At 32.4% G+C, this 6,000-nt stretch overlaps 1 protein-coding gene across 2 annotated transcripts in view; it reads left to right on the plus strand.

Moving 5' to 3' along the window:
- The window catches only part of PIK3C2G (phosphatidylinositol-4-phosphate 3-kinase catalytic subunit type 2 gamma), a 370,041-nt gene that overhangs the window by 44,544 nt on the left and 319,497 nt on the right, over positions 1 to 6,000 (plus strand). The window lies entirely within an intron of this gene.

Consider the following 6,000-nt stretch of genomic DNA (forward strand, 5'->3'; position numbering starts at 1 on the left):
GTGAGCTATAGTTTTAGAATTTCACCTATGCTTGTCTCTCCAAGTCATGAAGTTTAACTTTCTTACTCAAGGTTCCCCTGAAAGCAAAATAACTATAAATGAGAGGAGCACTGGTTGAGGAAAACAACATATCGCTGATATTTATCTATGCTGAGCCAGCAATAAATACCACTTTAAGCATAAAATCCAGGGTATTTCCACTAGTTACAAAGCTCACTGGAACTAAAGATATGGTAGATATCAATATAACATCATAGAAATTTTAAGTGGCAAATACCAAAGGAATGTATGGGTATGCATGTGTGTGTGTTCATGTGTGTGTACATAAATAAGTATCTGAAAAATGCTCTGTGGAGTACTACAGTATTATTAATATTTTAATGTCTTGTCGTACTCACCTTACATTTCTTAGTCAACCAAAGTATTAAAAGTCAGCTTAATTACTGAGTTTTCTTAAAAAAACATTTAATAGCTGTCAGCAATCCTGGCTCTCAATATTTGTAAGATAAAATTAAAATACTTTTTTCTACCTATGACTGTAATATTTCACAAAACATCTCTGTGACTACTTCCTATACATCAGAATGGAGAAAATTTAGATCTAGTGATCCTATAAAATAAGAATATGTATTCATCCTGATGAAAGAGTAATGTTGATAAGTGTGAGGTTTCAAGGAGTTCTTAGGCTGAATCAGTATTCATAGGTTGGACATTATTTAGGATGTCTTTTTTGCCTGTAGGACAAATTTAAAGTATCTGCACGTGACTTTTTGGTGTTAATATTATTAATCTCTTAATATATACATACTGCCATGTATAAACTGCTCATGTGATAAACTTTAAAATAATATGAGCCACTTATGAATAGGAAATAGGAGTAATTATGTGCAAGGATTCAGCCTTTTGGTGTTCATCTTAAATGACAGTTACATTCAGAAAACAGTTCCTAAGATAGCAACAAGCACATAGCTGGAATCAAATATTTGTTGAGAGAATAAATAAATGGATGTGCAGAATTTTTATTTACGAGTATATATGAAGAAAAAACTAAACTTTTGATTGGATCATAGAGATTGAGTTCATTTAACAGTTGAAGTTTTTTACATTATTATTAAATAAAACTACTAAGCACCCACATTTGAAATGTTACCAGATTGAGAAAAACACCTGGTGTGTATAATCTGAGAGAGAAAATACCAATGTTCACATTATAAGCATAGGAATACCTACTGCGGCCTGTTCTCTTAGTGCTCGAACTCTGCTCTCCACGTTACACATCTTAGCAGCAATATTTTTAATATTTTTCATTTCTCCTTCTCTTGGTGTGGTAGTCTTTCTTCCTATATTTTTCCAATATCTAGAGTCCTCAAACAGAAATTTAATTTTCCTTATCCCATTTACTAACTAAATTCTACTTACCACCTTTCTTTCTATTCTTTAATGCTTTATTTTCTTTTTCTCTCTTCTCTTTCATTTTCTGTAAATCAACACTGTCCAATAGAAATATAATGTGGGCCACATAATTGAGTTTTCTACTAGCCACATTAAAAAATAAATAACAAGAAACAGGTAGAAATAAATTTCAATGTAATTTTTTTGTTTCTTTTGGCCATGCCCCCTGGCCTGCGGGATCTTAGTTCCCAGACCAGGGATTGAACCTGCACCCTTGCCAGTGAAAGCACTGAGTCCTAACCACTGGACCGACAGGGAATTCCCTGATGTAATATTTTATTTAGCTCAATGTACCAAACATATTATCGTTTAACCATGTAATCAGAATTAAAAACATATTGAGATGTTTTCTATTCCTTTTTTACGCTAATTCTTCAAAATTCAGTGTGTATTTTATGCTTACAGCACATCATAATTCAGATAGCCACATTGCAAGTGCTCAGTAGCCGTAAGTGTCTAAGAGTTACAATATTGGATAGTGTAGCCCTAGATCATCAAAGACAAATTAATCAAAATGGTGGTCTTGCCAAACAGAGTGATGGCCAAGTGGTGAACAGTAGTTTCCAGCTCTTAGAAAGTGTGAGGGTTATTGGAGGATCTGTAGTCCTTTCAATAACATCAGAGACTTAATCTTAAGGGACACAGCACAGTAATAGTTTTTGTTATTGCTAACACACAAAAAGGACTGTTTAGTATTTTAAACATGATACCCAAAAAAAAGATGTACCAAATACAAATTCTTCTGCAATATGACATATTTCTGTAACATGAAATATTTCTGTAACATGAATTAGTTTATTCAGAGTAGTCACCTTCATACAGGTCAATTTTTCTGGCATATGAATGTTTTGCTCCACTAAGTAACAGCGGCTGAATGCAAAGTACACATGAAGCTGCTGAGGGCGACAGTAGTATACCAGTGACCAGTGACCATTCACCCAACATGCATTTTTTTTCTCAACTTGACCTCAGGCTCTGTCTTGAAAATGTTTATTGAAGAATTCTCCATAATTTTTGTATATTTTGCCCTCATCTCTATATTCAGCAGCATCAAAAAACTTTCTTATATCCTCTTCCACCAAGCTAAAGACATTTTTAAAAGCCAGGTCTGAGATCTTTTATTTTTAGTCCACAATTTGCAGAACACCTCAATCCCCCCTTTTACAAGAAGAAACACATGTATCACATTATAACAGGAATGCTTGAATCTAGAAGTAAACTTCAAGTATGCTATATTTACTCCAAATATTTATGTTCTAAGCTCTGGTCTTATTTGGTTGAACCCAGTGTTCTTACTTGCAAAATGAGAGAGTTGGACCAGAAAAGTCCTTCCTTTCCAGTTTTTGAGCTCTCTCGTCATGCAAAATTATTCCCAAAATTAAAACGATAATTACATATCTTCAGAACTGGATTAATACATTAGACTGAAAATGTGAATACACCCACCAGCCCACCAAAATTCTCATGAAATGACAGGAAAAAATATTAGTAAAAAACCTTCTGGTAAAACAAGAAAGAGTGATAGCACACAAAGGAAAGAATGATTGCAAACGGATTGTAGAGCTCCCAGGTAAATGTCAAAAGATATTTAAAATAGAAGGGACTTGGGACATCTGTTTGACAGCTTTATAAAATAACAGACAATTTCCTAAGGAATCATGAACTTCAAAATTATCTCAAGAAGTATAAATGTGAAATACAACAAAGAGCAGTGGGGAGCAGAAAATGAAGTTTTAGGCAAATAGCACCAAACTTTGAGGGAATAGATAATTCTCAATTATATTAACTGTTCCAGGACTGAGCAAAAGGTGTATGCAGTTTACAAGGCTAGTTTAATTGTAATGCCTAAAACAAAGATTAAACACAAAACGTTAAGATTATAGGCCAATCTAAATTTTGCTATGTAGAAAAAAGAAACTTTAAAAATTGCAAATTAAATCTACCAGTGGATGAATCTACCCAAGAATGTAAAGATAATTATACTTATACACTGGAAAAATCTACTGATACAATTAATATATTAACATATTCAAGGAAAAAAGATCTCAATATGATGTATCCAGTAGATGCAGAAAACTCATTAAATAAAATCTGAAGCTTATTCACATTTTTAAAAAATCATTAACAAAACAGACAACAAAAGTATGTACCAGGGACACAGTAAATATCATATTTGTTAATCATTCTATGCATTCTATATAAAGTCAAGAAAAAGAGAAGGATGTCTATTTTCATTACTACTATTCAACACTGTGCCAAGCATCCTAGACATCACATTAGGATAAGAAAGTTAAAGGAAGCAAAAATATTAGAAAGAAATAGATAAAGTTGTCCTGAAACAGATCAGATATTTATGAAAATTGTTCATGTGATAAATATAATAAGTCAGAGATGAAAAGATGTCCTCACTAATTAGGAATGTTCGGGCAAATTGTTATTATGTTGAAAAAATGTCTAAAATTGGAGCTGTATATCCCTCTTCACTCAACAAATGCATTCCAGATAGATCATTAAAAACTACTACTGCTGAATTAAGTGTGGAAGAAACAACTTCAAAAGATTAGAAAAATCATAGGAATCTAAACCAATTCTCCATTCAGGTTGTTCCTCAACTTCAAGTATATTTTCCTCATTACAGAAGCTGGAACTGGAAATTAAAGATAACTACTTATAGGTTTGGTTTATGACAGAAAGGCACAAAATTGTAATCAACAGACCCTTCATCCTATATCAACAGCTTTCTTTATTCTAGAAACAAAACTTTGCTTATTGACAGGCTATTTAACGATTTTTAGTTTAAAAATAAAGTATATTAAGATATCTGTCTTTTTATAATTCTCATCTCTAATAACTTTTTGGATCAACTGATCTACTACTTTTCTCGATTTCATCAGGTAAATTATAAAAGAATCTGGAAAAAATTTGAAATGATTTCTACTTGGGCAATTGTAGCATAATGAAAGAAAACTGAATTAAAGTCATATTAAGCTCTAAGATTTATTTGAGAGTGTGATATAAATAATGATTGAGGTTGCAACAGAAAAGATTTAAGATATGTTTTCCTAGAAAAAAATGAGGTAACCAGTAGAAGATTAAAATTAATTATGCCTCCTAAGCCTCTAAAGATAGAGAAAAAAGAGACTCAGGACTAAAATAATCCCAAAAAATGAAGGAAAAAAATTTAAAAACAAATATGGTTAATACAAACCTATAATAACATAGCAGAGGGTATTGCTTATGAATGGAGTACTTTAAATTTTCTGATTAGGAAGCAAAGTCTCAGAAAATAAGTTAAAAGAAGTTTATCTAAGGTTAGAGACACAGCTAAAATAAAATTGATCTCATTTTTAAAATAAATGTATGTGTGGTTGGCCATTTATATCAGCCTATTAAAAAAAGTGCAATAAACTCGGTAACTGTTATTTTGGAAAAAGGGAAATAATTTTTAAACCTTTTTTGTTTTGCACAATTTAGTACAATTCAAATGTTTTCCCTTAGACTATATTCCTATAATGTAAGTTAAAAAAAATTTATAGAGGAAAAATTCCTTCCAAAGTCTGTTAATTACCCAAAATCTGATAATTACCCAGACCCTACCACTGCCACACACCCACAAATACAGAGTGAGGCAAAGATAAGGGAAGAACTAGGACCTACTTTCAGAAGGGAGTTGAATTGACAGATTTAGCAAATAAAATTATAGAATGTTCAGTTAAATTTGAATTTCAAAAATTCCAATTTTTCTTAGTATAAGTATGGATTGAATATTATACAAAACGTATTTATACTAAAAATTTTTATTCATTGTTATCTGAAATTCATATCCATTGGACATCTATTTTATCTGGTAAACCTACTAAGGGACATACATACAGGTGGGTAAAATAAGGTAGTTCAGGAAAGCAGTAGCCATATCTGAGGCTGAATTCACTGTACTGGGATCCAGAGTCCAGACTTCAACACATTGAAGAAAAGGAAGCTTTGAGAGCAAGGTGGGTCACTGCTCTTAAAGTGGTTCCCAGAATAGGAAGAGGAAAACAGAATTCTAAGCATGGAAAGAAGAATTAGGGTTGGGAGAAATGAAACAAGAGGAACCTGAGTGTATGTGATAGAATATGAGAATGGCCCTTGGAGGAAGGCAGGAATCAATGATTCCCGAAACTCAGGGAATACACACTGGCCATGTCTTATGTCTGGACTCACAGTAGAAATAACTCAAGGAACAATATAAAAGCCCTATGGATAGCAATGGAACAGGAATCTAGTTTAGATTAAAGGGAGGAATGGGAATAGAAGGGGGAACACATGCTGTGAACACTAACACTCACCAAAATGGATAGGTGTTGGATTTTCTTAAAAAATAGCAGTTGTCAAAATAACATTTACAGAGAATATAGTAGATATCAACAGAGTAATGCTCTATTTGTCGGACATTGTTAGAAATAGGTGGTCCCAAACATCTAATGGGTTTTCCAGATAAATGAATACATCACCTGAAGGGCCCCCAATTTTTTTTTTTTTTTTTTTTTTTTTTTTTTTTTTTTTTTT

Source organism: Physeter macrocephalus, chromosome 6, assembly GCF_002837175.3.
Source record: "Physeter macrocephalus isolate SW-GA chromosome 6, ASM283717v5, whole genome shotgun sequence".
In the NCBI taxonomy this organism is placed as follows: domain Eukaryota; kingdom Metazoa; phylum Chordata; class Mammalia; order Artiodactyla; family Physeteridae; genus Physeter; species Physeter macrocephalus.